General features: G+C 30.6%; 1 protein-coding gene across 2 annotated transcripts in view; it reads right to left on the reverse strand.

Annotated features, from left to right (window-relative positions):
* LOC111035430 (unconventional myosin-Va) overlaps nt 1-6,154 on the reverse strand; it is a 73,518-nt gene extending 67,364 nt beyond the window's left edge. Inside the window, exon 1 of one of the 2 annotated variants that reach the window (XM_022317038.1) lies at nt 5,969-6,153. The gene's annotated coding sequence lies outside the window, so the exon portion shown is untranslated. Of the gene's footprint in view, nt 1-5,968 lie in introns of both variants that reach the window. The other variant, XM_022317036.1, reaches the window with a different exon arrangement.
* Between the last annotated feature and the right edge of the window lie 9,903 nt (nt 6,155-16,057).

The raw sequence follows: 16,057 nt of genomic DNA on the forward strand, positions 1-16,057 counted from the left end.
ATAATACAAAATGTATGTTATGGGAATATAATATAATATTATCATTGAATTTCAAGTATAGATACATACGTATTTGAAATAAAAGCGTTTACGAGTATATATAAGTATAAGTGTATAACTGGTTTTTTCCTAAATTCAAATAATATTTTATTTAATATGTAGTTTATACCGCAATGAAATATTTGTAAAAATTAAACGGTTTTTAATACAATCACTAAAGTATGAATATATTATAATGTGAATGTTTCTTGTTGATTTATGTGACAATAATTATTAAGGAATATGCATAAATGCTTATTTTACGAGTATAGTATGATATTATAAAACTATTAAAAATATTGTGTTTTTTGATTTAAAAATATTTTTTTTTTGTAGGTTTATTGAGAATGCCGTGTTTGTTAATTCAACGAGGCTTGAATTTTTAATTCAACGTGGCATAAATATTTACAGTTTTGGTGGTATCTTTGTTCATTCATATCTAGATTGGTTTCATGCTGAGATGATCTGATTAAAAAATGAAATCGTTTGTATTATAAAAATAAACTGACGACAAACTATCAAAAAAATTCCCTGGAAGCAATTTTAAATTACATCGTACTCAGTACTTGAGGTTTAATTTGAATTTTTTGATTAAAAATCCTGCTTGCATGGTGGTAGGCTTATGCATCATTCTATTAAGTAAAAAAAATATCGTGAAATCGTATTAAAGTTGGAATCATAGGCGCTTGTTTAAAAAACTTCATGAAGTATGTTAATCGAATATATTTGGTTTGTAAAATTAATCTAAAATTGAAATATGTATTTATTTTTTCGTGTTTTTAAAAATGTATCATTTTTAAGAGATGAACATCTTAACTTTTGTCATTTATTATGATAAAAGCTTTTGTAAATTTAAATAATAAATATACATTCGAGATGATGGACATAACATATTATAATAGGAAACGTAAGTTCAAAGTAGTTATATATTATTATCTTAAATTACTTAGGTGCGCATTGCAGCATTTATTGTGTTATTATTTAATTCATAGATACTTAATTTTATTTGTTTAAATATTTTGTTATAATAAAGATAAATAAAAACTGGTTTTAATATTTTTAGATGGGAAGAAAAATCTTACGTTTGTTTAAAATAAGTAAGTTAATACCCAATGAAAATAATTCTATTTGATGTATTAACTTATTTATCCATACATAGCGTAGGAAGGATATAAGTGATAAGATTTTGACGGATCTCAAAGACCAGTTTAGTTTTAATCACTGGTTTTTAAGATAACTTAATCCTTTTTTTATTGTTGTTTTTTCAACTATTATTATTATGATGAATCATGGTTGTACAAATTAAAGTATATTCTTTTAATTAATGATACAATTTCGAAGACACGGGTTAGAAATGATACTAAGAATTCATGTACCTATCAATAAACAATTTATCTCTAATAATAAATTAAAATATAATATATTATTTTAGATTTACTGCCAAAACCAGAAAAGTAAAATGTTAACAATTCATAACAAATTATTTCGACTACATTTTATTCAACATATTAAAATAATGTTGTATCGAATAGGTATCTATTATATATATTGACGTAAAATAATGCATATCATGTATACTTGTTGTACTTCCATCGATATAATATAATCAAGCGATTTTTTAAGTAGAACCAATGAGTAGGTATAACCAATACCTATATACATTATGAAAGGAATGCACGACATACGTATTACGTACAACGTACATTGTAATCGAACTTTCGTATATATTACATTTAGTAATCTGATTTTCTTTTAAGTTATAACTGATTGTAGTTTTTTTGATATAGGATAGTTTAAATAAATGTATAATCCAATAGATTTTTCATTAAATGTTGCTGCTTAGCATATTAACATTCAATACCTACCGTTTAATTAAGATTATTATAAACTTTCTAGTTTCTACTAAACTCAATGATTATTTTGAATGTATGCTTAGAAACTTTGGAAAAGTTTATTTTTTCAATAATATAACTGTTAAAATATGTCGTTGTTTAATAATAATACAAACTAGACTAACTATTTAGAGGAGAAGCATTCGCACCATCGGTTCCTGAGGAGAAGCATTCGCACCATCGGTTCCTCCTCCAGTCCTCGATACCATTGCGAAAAAAAAAAGACTAATTATTTATATTATACTAATACAGAACCTATGGTTAAAAAAAAATGGAAGTACCCGTTTACCATTGTAGGTCTTTATTTTTACGCCCAAAACTGTACAGTCTTACATATAAGACATAACTGTGATTTTATTTTTCGGATATTATTATTAATTAATTAATCATATACACTAAAACGTTTAAATTTAATATGTATTATTATTATAAAGATTTTAGGGGTATTAACATACCTATATCTATAGTAAAAATATTTACTATTAATTAATTATACGTTTCTCGGGAACATTTTCAGTACCTATACAATATTTTAACATGCACCTACGACGCTTGTAATTTGTAAATATACCTATTTATAATCCACGAATCAAGCGGCAAGCCTTATTTGATTTTAATTATTAACAATTTATAATTATCTACAGCCTGTAGTAAACATGAATATAAGATCACGAGTAGCGTCCTCGATAGTTCGTATATCATACAAGCGAGTGAACACTATGTCGTCCATCAAAACATTAAACGAGACCGAGTTTAGAATGTTAAGCCAAGGAAATAAACACGCAGCCTTTTTAAAATAAAAAATGTATTCCCCTCTGCGGGGTCGCAGCTCACCGCGTGTACTGTAATAGCGAGTATAACATAAAAACATTGAAAACTACGTGGTACATGTAGGTATGAAACTATAAAATGTTCACTGCTGTACGGTGTATATACGTATTATAGACATTGCAACGACCGGACGAAAAAACGACGACGGAAAACGGCCATCGCGATAGCTGATGGTGCAGCAGCATCTGTGTCGGCGGCGGCGGCGAGGCGACGACAGACGAGAATTCTGATGTCGTCGCGGTTGAAATTTATGGATACCGCGGTTGCTCCCGATGTCGGACGACCAATTTACAAGAACAATGGATGGAAGGACGCGGTCGCTCGGGTTTCGTGCGTATCGACCGTCGCGCGGTGTCTAAAAAACCAATAAATAATAATACTATACCTATACTACGACTACTGCCGAGCGCGCATATCCATTGTTCTGGACCGTATATTATATAGATCCTAATGACGGCTACGTCAAGACGGTCGGTGGCGGTGTGTGCAGCGTGTATATAGGTATGATATCGGCTGCCTACTCCACAACGAGAATAGGAATATAGTGGGACCTGTGCGGGGCTCACGTCATGTGTACGAGAGGGGGGAAAAAACGGTCTTAAAATTATTGCGCATTTTTTTTTTCGCTTCCACATAAACCAGTTCTCGATCCGATTTCAAACGACGGTTTATATGCAGCGCGCAGAACCAAACCGTCTCCGATTCGCCACACTGCAACTGCACTCTCCTCGGTTATTACGACATAATATATATTACTATTATTTTTATTGTTATTATTATTAGTACAGTACTGTATATTATTTGATGCGACCCCCATTGTCACGTCCCCAAAGGTATGCGAGCTTTTTTTTTTTTGTTTTCGTTTTTCGTTTATTGTAGTCGAACAACGTTCCCGCCAGACGGTCGGCCGCGGCTGTCGACGGGATAATATTAATGACACCGGTCACCGCGGGTCCGACAAAAGCCGCCTACAAATTATCGAAGTGTTATCAGCTTCAAATATCCGAATCCAGCTAATATATCGACCGTCATCACTCATCATATTGTAATAATAAAAACGTAATGGTTCACATCGACCCCCTCGTGTTCGTGAGACTCGTGTAGTAAAAGGGCAACGCGATGTGGGCATTAATAATATGATGTGCATTGATCCGCCGGACGACCATTATACATTTTATTTTGAGGTATAAGTGTATACCGTTCGATAAACAACACCTAAATTATTTTTTGATTAGCAACTCCGATAAATGGAATACATTACGATTAAATTTACAATATTTTCGACTGTAAGTCCATCTTTATAATGTATAGATTTGAAAAATATCAATCAAAACTAGTGCGAACATATTTTTTTTTCTACTTTTTTTTCTCCTTGTAGTATATCACTACAAGGAGACCGAACTGTTTGCACATTGGTTGGCCCATTTCTTTTGCTACTTCATGCAAAAATAACGTACGACCATTTTTTTTCTAAATATTTATTATTATTCATTACCACCTACTTTAATTAGTGAATATTAGAAAGTTCATAATATACTCACTTCTCGTTAAGCCAGGGAATGTATACAGTGGTATGAATATTAAAATGAAAAAATTTAACTTAATAAATGTGTCTTTGCATTCGTTTTCTCATGTTAATTATTTATCGTATAGAAAGTTGGTTTAAAATAGATGTAATAATTTATTTTTAATTGGAAAATTAAAACAATACTGCATTGTCTACGTGAATCCAAATTTTTCATTTTTCGTCTAACGTTATTCCAACATAATATTATTGTTATGTTGTAACTAATAACTGAGAAATAAAAATGAAATTTAACTTATTCCTTAAAATTTTGAAAGCTTAATTTTCGATATTTAATTTATTACTTACATAGTTTTATACACTGGTTCTCTTATTATTGGAAATATGTATTTATTTAAGAGTTATAAATTATAAACAAATTGACTTGATATTTGGTGCCGCGGATAAGTATGGAACTGTACAGGATGAATCGATAAGTATAAGTATTCTCACCTACAATTTTAACAATGAATTTATTACAATTCTGGTTTTTAAAATTTTTAAATATACTCTAAGATCATGCTTTTAAATATTAAATAATTTATTTGAAAATTTCTACTTAAAGAGTGTCTTGTGGTGATATAAACTTCTGTTTTCAAATGAAAGCCTGTATTTTTTACTGAACATTTTTATTTATTGAATTTTTTTTGAATGTTGATGTGAGTAACTAATTCAAAATTCAAAGGAGTATAGTTACAAATTATAGTTTTTACAAATTATTTATGTTTGTATATTAATATTAATCACTCCGATGTTCAAATGATCACAGTCCCATATCTTCCGAACCCATTATCACGGACCTATTGACATCCTTATAGTAGTTAGTATACTATATGTTAAATAACTCAAAAACTACTCATTTGAAGTTTGATCCTGATACGTCAATATTTTCAAAACAATTATCCTCTTATTAATTAACAGTAGATAAATCAGTTTTCAGTAAAAAAAAACCAGAAGTTTGTATCTAAAAACGACACTCCTTAAGCCCAGTAGTAAAACATCTTACGAATAACACCGGATAGATTTTTTTAGGCTTTTTAGAATTTTTTACTTAAAATCGATAGCCGTTTCATAAAACCAACGTAAATACATTTAAAAACTGCAGTTGTTGTGATATTATTGAACTACGCGTAGGTCACAGGCATCGTATGCCATTGTACGAAAGAAACAGCGATTGTCTATTTTTTCCCGGAAAATATGGTATTTTTATATTGTTGCATTCCTTATAGTTCCTCAGTTCCTAAGTTTACGAGAGTCGAAGCCGAGTCCATGGAACACGGACGTCGTGTGACGTGACCCTGCGGTAGGCCATATAATATTACACGCATATTGTGTATAGACGGTTCACGCGCGCGGCATTATCATCACGAGGTGCGGGACCTTAACCCGCGTTTTCCGCGCACCGACAATCGACCGGCCGCATAACTACTACGTCGGGCGCTAGGGCTCGGGAACGGGCGGCGGGAACAGCACGGCGGATGATCCTACACACGATCTCGCGTGCACAAGAATGAGAATTCGGACCAGAACGTCATCCGGTATATATGGTGCGAAACGTCGCATGATGTTGGATCGATCGATCTCTCGGATCCAAAATAATATTACGATCTGCAGTCTATACTATAAACATCATTGATCTTACCTGCTGTATGGTGTGTCGCACCGCAGCCACAGTTGCTACCGTCGTCGTCGGAGTCGCCGTCTACGCGATAACAGAAATATCGTCGACCGCAATACCCTCCTCAGTGGCGAGCCGGAGTCGCTGGCGGATTTCACGTGTCCCGCGGTTGAAGAGCGCGCGCGCGTCGACGACAAGAACAGCTGATCGCGCGCGCCGAGCACGTCGCCGGCCGGTGCGCGTTTCGTAAGTAGTAGTAGTAAGAGCGGCGCGCCGCGGCCTGGCCCGACTTTTCCGCGCCACCAGTGGCCGGCCCGCAAACCGGTTTTCCGCCGCTGCTGCATAGAAGCCGAGACGTTTCGTGGCTTCGACCGACCGACGCCATCTGTTCTCCGCCGCCTGTCCGCCCGGACGCCAGAAAAACGTCAAATGGGTTTGTTTTCCGCTTAAAAAAAAAAAAATCTGAAAAACAAGAAGAGGAAGCGCGCACCCATCATTTTATTATTATTATTATTGCACAACATCATCACAACTTCGGGACGACGACAAACGAAACGAATTTCGTGTTTTACACACTAAAACGCGCGATATCCATCTCCGGCGCATAAATCATGTTATCGCGGTTGGCGAACAGTATACCGTCGAGTATTATAATGTACTCAAACGATTTATACGATAGAACCGCGGTATAGATTAAATGCCGTGATAGTAGCCGGTATACCGTGTACTCCGCGTGTACCGCGCATAAACGCGCGTTGGCGAGTAGCTACCTCGCGTGTGCACGCGAAACCGGTAGATCCGTAGATCAAAGATCTGCTTAATAATAATATAATATACAAAACACCTGCACATGTGTGCGCCACACATCGCTTGTATGTGCAGACGGCGCTTATCGCGCGCCAGTGACAACAATAATATTAATACACAATAATATAAACTATATACTATTTATACAGCGGAACCCCGACAAGTCGAAATTCAACGGAAATGCAATTTTTTCCACTCATCGAGGAGGTTTTCGACATTCGTACTAAGGTTTTCTAGTTACCAAGTTTTTGAAAAAAAATTCGTTTCAAAGAGTTTTTTAAAATGTGTGTAGGCATGTAAAAGTTGTCAATTATTATATACAATGAAAAAAATGTGATTATATATAGGTGTTATTTAAATTTAAAAAAATATCAGGAAAAAAAAAAAATAAAACATGTGTTGCAATTTTATAATAGATGATTTGTTATCTTACTTTGACTTAAAATTTAAGATTTACTATTATCAATTTATCAATATTATCAAATCATCGGAACGGACCAGCCGATTAGACAAATGTTTAAATAAAATCATCCGTATAATTTATTATCCGTCTATATTCGGAGCACAGAATGTTCGAGTTACCTATAGTTTTTTTTTTCGAGCAACCAAGGTTTTCTTAAGGGAACGGAATTTTTTTCGACTTATCGAGACTCCACTGTATCATAATATGTATCACTCTTGTGGGCAATGAACTCTGCGCGGACGTCGTGTCCTACGGTTTTCGACGTTTCCAACCTACCTGACATTTTTTTTTTTACACACGCACACGGTACGCGACGTGTTTTGTTTATCGACGAATTTCGTGTTTATAAAGTGTTTACACGGCTTCTCGCAGTAAAATGTCACGACGACGTCCCGGGATACGGGAACGTATACAACCGTTTACATGGATTTCGGGGGAGGGGAACGACGACTTTCTTCGGGTTTTTATTACTGCGATAAAGTATCGTGCTGATACGCGTAGAATATATTTTAACTCCTACAAAATGTAATGTGATGTTTCGAAACATATTTCATGATACTATATGATATTGTAATATTATTGTACGAGACGAACGTACTGCGAATCGGTTTTGAACTGAACGGATTGTTATTTGGGTTTTAGGTTTTGATAAATAATAATATTAAAACATAAAAATTTTTTATTATTATTTATGATTTCAAAAATCAAGATAATTGATATAGAAGTTAACAATGTTTAAGAAGGTCCGTGGGATGATCATAATTCAGAACCTGCAGGATATTTAAAATATACATTTCTTATCTAACGTTTATAATCAAGTTACTTTAAATCTTATGGGTTGTGATTAATTAAACAACAGTAGACGATGATTACATATAGATATAATACTATGGTATAATGGTAAATGATATACAAAATAATATGTCCATTTGTATTATGTACCTATATGGGTTATATGTGCGTGTTGCTTTACAATAATTTCACCGACCATTATATTAATATACGCTGACAATTTATTACGAAACTAATATTTTTATGGAATGCAAAATGTATTTATTCTTAAAATTTATAACAAACATTTTTGAAAAACTGCTCGGGATATAAATATTATCTGTATATTTCCTATATAGATGTAATGTTTTCACATGTATTATAATTATTTATAGTGTTATTGCCAACAGGTTGTTAATATTAGTTTACTTTTGGTGTTGTCACATTAATTTATTGTTTTACGTAAAGGACATTACTTATTCAAAACATGATAAGTCTGTTAAATTATAACAGCAAAATGAGGTATTTGAATAAATAAATAAATAATTATTTGATCGCTGATAGACTATTAGACGATAGAGTATTTTAGTATTTATAGTTTTACAACGATATATTATTTTAGATTGATTTTAACATTTTTAACATGTTTTTTTCTAATACATAATAAGACTCAATAAGTTATAAGTTACCTTAGTTTGAAATCGTTTCATCAAAGTGACGTTTTCTAATATTTTAAAACACTTAAATCTACTACAAGTGATCTAGTAGGGGTTTATTTAATTCGATCAATGATATAGGTAGGGTAGGTACTGAACAATAAGTGGGAGTGGTATGTATTTATGGAAACTATTCACGAAAGACTCTAGCTTATAAATAAAACACTAGTTGTAATTTATACAAAAATAAAATATTCATTTATGTATGTATAAAAACATTATTCATTTTAATTATGCCCAATACGAATTTTTTAGGTAATTTATGAGGAAATTCAAAGCTCCCATTCTAATTTTTAGTGAATAATAATAAGTAATAATTTAAACACAATATAAAACTATTCATTCTAAAACAACTTTGTGTATATTGTATACCTAATATAATATAAATATAATACCTGCAAACAGTCGATAGAAAAAAATCACAATAAGTGCTAAGTGCACTAGTTATTATTATATTTTAATAGTTACACAAATACATAATATAGAGTATTGTATAATTTGTAAATTACAACCGACCATCGAAATGGGTATATTGCAGCCGATACATTAAAATAATATTGGTGATCAGCTATATTGGGGGAGAGGGGAGCAGCTGCCCCACTTTAAATTTCCAATGCAGCATTTTGAAGGGTGCTCTGCCCACACCCCCTTTAACTGATTTATGATGATGACATTCATTTAAAAATGCAAGCCTGTGTATCTTTAATACTTTTAAATTGGTATAAAAACCACTTATGAGAAGCCTTGTAACGCAACGAGTTTTATAGATATTTAAGAAACAAACTAAAAAAAAATTAGAAATGTCCAATACCTATTGGTATTTATATAGTTCAAAAGGCTACGTTATATTTTGAAAATTTTACCATGTACGCATAAAAAATTTGGTGAAAATGTCAAGTACCTATCTAGTACTTATTTGAAATTTTTAGAGTATATTATTATATTTTATACACACAATGACATTTTCAAATGCAATGTTTTCGAAAAAAATTAATTTAACCTACTTTAGTACTAATGCATAATAGTAAAATTAATTACTTTAATCACAATAATATCATAAAATATATCTGCTTAGTAATATTATAGGCTGACAGACGTCTTCGCTCAGAATCGTTTTTAGAATACAATGATTTTATAACATTGAGTTCAAATTTAACACATACATTACACTATTACAGTGACTCTCTAGAGACAACGGGGCATTACTCGCTTTTTAATTGACGTTCTCAAAACAGAAAAAATACAATTATTATTTATATGTGTATACAAAACTCAATTCTGGCGATATTGAGAAACGTAAAGTAATTTATTATTTACATAATATTAAAATATGTCTAGCATTTGTCAAGGAATCGCAAACTAATTTAAGCTGTGGTTTACAAAACTGGGATACCCACTGAATATTTTATGAATTAAAAATATTACGATTTGGAATATAATAATATGGCAAGTAAGTTGTTTTTTTCAGTTTTCGAGGGTCAAATGGTAACATACACGTCACGCGGCATGTATTGCATTAAGCATTCGACATGTTTTTTCGGAGTTCAGAGGTAAATAGTAGGTACATTTTTATGTATAAATTTTGAACTTGGCAACTGTTAAGTAACTTTATACATTATTTGCGCCATTCGTATATCAACATAATTTATTATTTCTCAAAAATCATAGGTGTTTGAGTAGTAGACATTTGGCAGTAAATAACTCATCCGTGTCGGTCAATCGCGTGTTGCCGTTGGCCATATAGATGCGGCATAATTCGTAATAAACATAATCAGCATACAGTGTTGTAATTCATTGGTATGTTTTTATTAGTGGGAGTATTTATAAGAATAAATAAAATAAGGAGTGTTTTGTTTTTTTATCAAAACAAATTAGTACATTACATTTCTGGAAGATTGTCAACTTTTCTACTTTGAGGACATATTATATGAGCCAGTAATATAATATTTTGAATTTTATTTACTTGGTCACGTGAAATAAAGATAGTGTAGTGAAGTGTGTGGATACAGAATTTTTCGCAAGCGATATGGATAAATATTAAATGATCCACATGTGTATTTTAAAATTCATAGAAGTCAGCGCAGATAGTTCTTCAACTACAAGAATAAGATTGTAAAAAATCGTTTGTCTATATAAAAACTCTATATGATGTTTAGTATACCTACTAGTGCATATAACCCTTAAATAATTTTTTTTAAGGGGACCTTATTAAACACAACAAATTAAATTGATAGTTCGACATCACTGATTATTTACACCTAACTTTCAATATTTTAATAATACGTGACTAGAATAAATAAGTTAATACAAATTAATTGGAAAATTAAAAATTCAATGAATATCATTGTTTGCATAACTTATAAACTCAAAACTATATTTAATTTACCAATCAGTATTGTAGTCGTAATGGTATTGGATAAAAGAATTTGTTTATTATTATCATTTTAGTGCAATTAGTGCAGTATGGCACTAATTGATAAATGATGACCACAGAAAAAAAGCGATTAGGTACTCAAATTAACTTGCCTATTAAAAGTTGTAATATATAATATTATAATCATCAATATTCAAAATATATTAAACAAACAAAATTTGATTTCTTTTTTCAAGATTTAAATGGTAATCCTGTGATAATACTTAGTGTCAAGTTCCTACTATATTATAAGGAACCTATTCTTATACCCATGAACTGCTTACATCATTCGTTTCACTTTCATATAAAAATATTGAAAAAATGTTTAAATCTGAGTGGATTATTATAGATGTTACAAACATTAAATATGCATGTATATCATTTATCATATATTCATATGTATTAAGGGGTATTAAAAATATTAGATAGAACCGAACGTGTTTTTAGAAGTGTTTCGTTAGTAATATTAAGTAGGTACACAATCAGTCACTGTGCCTGTATTTTTCTTTTTATCGTATTTCAAAATAATGATTAGTATACGTTGACTGTTCGGCATGTAGGTACTTAATATACATAACAAATCGTAAAACAGAACTTCTTAAATAAAAAAAAGAATAGATGATCGTAATAAAACAAGGGTTGTACTCTTTAACCCAACCACGTCTACGCTATTTACCTTCTTCAATCACGATGTGTTTCACAATTAATAGCAACCGTTAAATATATTATAGTATAGTATAATATAATATATAGGATGCTATCTATAGTATTCTGTAGTTATAATGTGTAGTTAAATAAAAAGGGAAAGGGCTTTTAAAAAAGAACATTCTACGGTAAGATGTAATGGAAGAGAATACTTATTAAAATATTATATACAGCTATATATATATATATATGTATACAAATATTTGTGTTTTTAGTTATTATAAAATATCCAGATGCTAACTGAATTTTAAGTAGTAAATATTGTTGACAAATCCATGATGATAGGTGTATTGGTAAATGTATAGGTACAAGGTAAATGGGTATAAATACCATATATTATTATATAATTTAAAAAGGAAAATAAAGAAAACGTATAATGGCTAGTTAACGGAACAGTAATATAAGCTGAAAAGTAAAAAAAACCGGGGGAGTAGCTCTGCTATATACGAGTATGTACAGAAGCAGGTGTCTAGTATATCTATTATTGAGTAAGTCACTTCATTACGGGTGCTTTAAATTTGAATTCAATGATAAATTATTGCATATGAAAAACGATTCGAAGCAGAGATAGACCTATGATCACATGATATCATATGATATGATCAGACTGGGGTAAAATACTTTTAAAAATTGTTTGGAATAAATACTCGAATATTTATGGAAAATAGCATTCGGAATATGTACTTTAAAAATACTTTTTAGTTTTTATTTTAAATATATTAAATCAAAAAATAGCCAACAGCGAGAATCATTAATGGATGATTGTTCACATCAAAGTACCAACTGAGCATATTTTATTATTATTATTATTATTAATTGTGTAGGTGGCTAATAAAATTAATAAGTAGTTTTTCTACCCTAATCACATAATCTAATTGTGCCCCTAAAGTATAAATTGTTTATTTAAAATAAAGAAAAAAAATATTGAACCAATGATACTTTTTTTCGAGAATATTTTAAAGTAGTACCAACATATTTTATGGTACATATATTGTAATTTAATATTTCTAAATATAATTTAATTATTTTAATTTGAATTGTTGATACTTGATTAAAAATGTGTATGATACTATACAAATGACCGGAAAAACAAGGAAAACAATTTTTTTATAGTAATAAAATACTTTTGGGAAAAAGTAAAAGTATTCTGAATATTACCCAAGACTGCATAATATGACGAGTCACCCAATACTTCTAACTGATCAAAGAATAATTTATAATAATTGTATACTGCTATGCGTAATTTAATTTTCTATTGGTAATACAATAGTTTCAACTAATTTTCCTAAAAACAAATCGCATACAATATTATAAAATAATTACTATAATATTACTAATTAGCTGCTTTCAACTTATAATTCAACACCGACGTACCACAGAACAAGTTAAAATAGGTTCGTCGTATAATTAATATCTTATCAACCAACACAAATATTTTGAAAAATCAATTGTGTATTATAATAATATGGCAAACGTGTCAAGTCACTACAAGTAATATTTTTTAATTACAATAAAATGACTGAAATTGTTATTATAAGTTCCCATTATTCCTTATTTTGTTTTGTTTTTCCCGATTGTTTTCAAATGTGCTAGAAAATTTTATTTTTGACCTAGCAACTAGCAAATTAACAACTACAATCAAAAACCTACGACTTATACACGTCAATATGTTATATAATAACTAATAGGTAATAACGCGCCACGTTTAAGAGATGAAATAATATTATAAGACAATTTAATGATGATTTTGATAATGTTATTAAAATTATTAAAAGTGAATTTAGCCTGTTTTTATTGTAATATAAATTTCTTTACTGTGTATGGGTGCTAAAAAACTATTTTTATACACATTTCTTATTACTTTTGCCAACTAATATTTAGCCTAGGAGTTTATCGAGTAATCAAATAACAACTTGATTATTAATATATCACATTTGTAGGAAGTATAAAAAGCATTAGTGTAAAGTGTAGTGTATTACATAACGCTTTGTCTTCCAACTAAGTATATTACGCGTACCTATAATGATTATCATTATTAAATGAATTCTTACTCTTTACGCTTGCCTGATAGTTTTGATACCTAGATCATATAAGTTGATATGGCTAATAGTGATTTCAGTGTTGTGAAGTGTCTTAGTACAAGTATCCAAATATTTTCTTTTCATTATTATTTCATACATTTCTTAAAACTATTTTTTTTACAATACAAAGAATAATAGTGTTTACTGAATATTCACTCAATATTCGGCAGGTTAGGGCAAATGGTATTCGGCAATGGGCTCATACATTTTATTTATTAACACACATTATATTTGAATGCCAATGCATATTATGCAAAATCTAAGCAAAATACGACGTATAAAATTGTGCAAAACCGATTGAATAAGAATTTTGGCCTACTTAGATATTGAAGATAATGAACAAAACTACAAACTATGCATATACGGTGTCCTCGGAGATCCCACACGTCGGTCGATATTATTGGCCCAACTGTAATAAACGTGCAAAAAAAAAAAATCAAATTAGAACGAATCCTTCGTCGTCGTCTTCGTCTGAACGATATTGAGCGCGAACAACACTCGGCGTGGGCTGCATCGGGAATAATTTAATATTATTATTGCTTTGCGAATGAGCACTGTATCGGGCTAATCGGCCGCGGTGACCAACCTACAATGCCGTTCAAGTATTCGTGGTTGACCGGGTCTAGGTTAACCAGGTATATAGGTGCACCCACCGGCGGCGCAGAAAATACGCATCTATACATACTCGTACGAATAAACATGATATAATTAAGGCGGCATATTGTACGTCGCCTCGAGCCACCTGCGATCGTCTTCGCCACATCGTGGTTTATAATAGATGTTTGGATTTTTTTCACTACTCATTTCGTATACATTTATTATACGTAGCGCCGAAGCGTAATTTATATTATACTTAATACATTACGTACACAAATGTTAATATCTCGACAGTTATACGAATATGAGAAAATATATTGACTTTCGACACACGCCGTTCTGCATACATAGCACGCATGACATTAGAAAAATATGAAATCACTTTCGCGATAGCCGATAGACTTGAAAAAAAATGTTAATGGTAAAACATACACAGTACGTCGTCTATACTTTATAGGCACCACCGAAGTTAGAACTGTAATTAATAGTAAATACATACGATAGTAATTATACGATAAATAATTCACCAATAACCATGCTAACCGTTTTGTATCCTTTAATAATGCATTAATTCAAATCCTGATTTTTAATTATGCTCAAAGACCATATATCCAAATTCTTAGACTTTATAAAATTAAAGGGGTGTCCTGCGAACTTACTTTTTTAATGAAAACCACCTTTTTGTTATAAATTGTTAAGCCAGTCATATTTTTGAAAATCTGAATGATTTTAAATCGAACTTTGAACGCGTAGTTTCTGTGTTATTAAACTTTGAATATTTATAATAATAGGTTTACCTCTAAGATATGGTTGCTATGATTATTTGAAAACTATACCGTTTGATACTTTGATAAGAATTTCATTATTTGTAAATATTGTAAGGTAATTGCATAAAAATATTGATTAATAGCTTCACTCAAATTTAATGGTTCAATTATGGGCCACTAAATCATGTATAAAAAGCCATTAACCCACTAATATTGACTCATTATCTTTAGTGATTGTAAATGAAACCTAACATAAATATTATATCTATATTTTAAATATTATAATATAAGCCCATTATCATTAGAACCATTATATTCTTAGATTCTATATAGTACATTATGAAGCATAATATCATGTTAATTTCATGTGTTTGACATAATTTACAGTAAAAAGTTCCGTTATTATTTGAAAAAATCCAGACTGCAAGTTACAGAAGACTTCTTAAACGTTATAAAAAATATTGAACTATTTGAAAGTATATATAGTCCTTAAGTATGCTTAACATTTCTAAAATTGAGAAATTTGAATACATGCATCGTCAGAGGTTAGAGGAGGAGGGAATCATGGCATAATCCATTTACATTTCACCCTTTCTTCCAAAAAAAAAGTAACATTTTTGAAAATATTTCGTTAACTTCATTTTAAGTTATTAAAAACCATATATAACTCAAAAAGTATATTTTTTGTTGTAATTATTTTTAAAATCTTTTACATTTTTTTAGTGATAACATGCATTTTTAATTTCATAATCCAAAGCAGGAATATTTATTTGTTTATCTGGAGTATTTATAT

The sequence above is a fragment of the Myzus persicae genome, unplaced genomic scaffold, assembly GCF_001856785.1.
Source record: "Myzus persicae strain clone G006 unplaced genomic scaffold, MPER_G0061.0, whole genome shotgun sequence".
NCBI lineage: Eukaryota > Metazoa > Arthropoda > Insecta > Hemiptera > Aphididae > Myzus > Myzus persicae.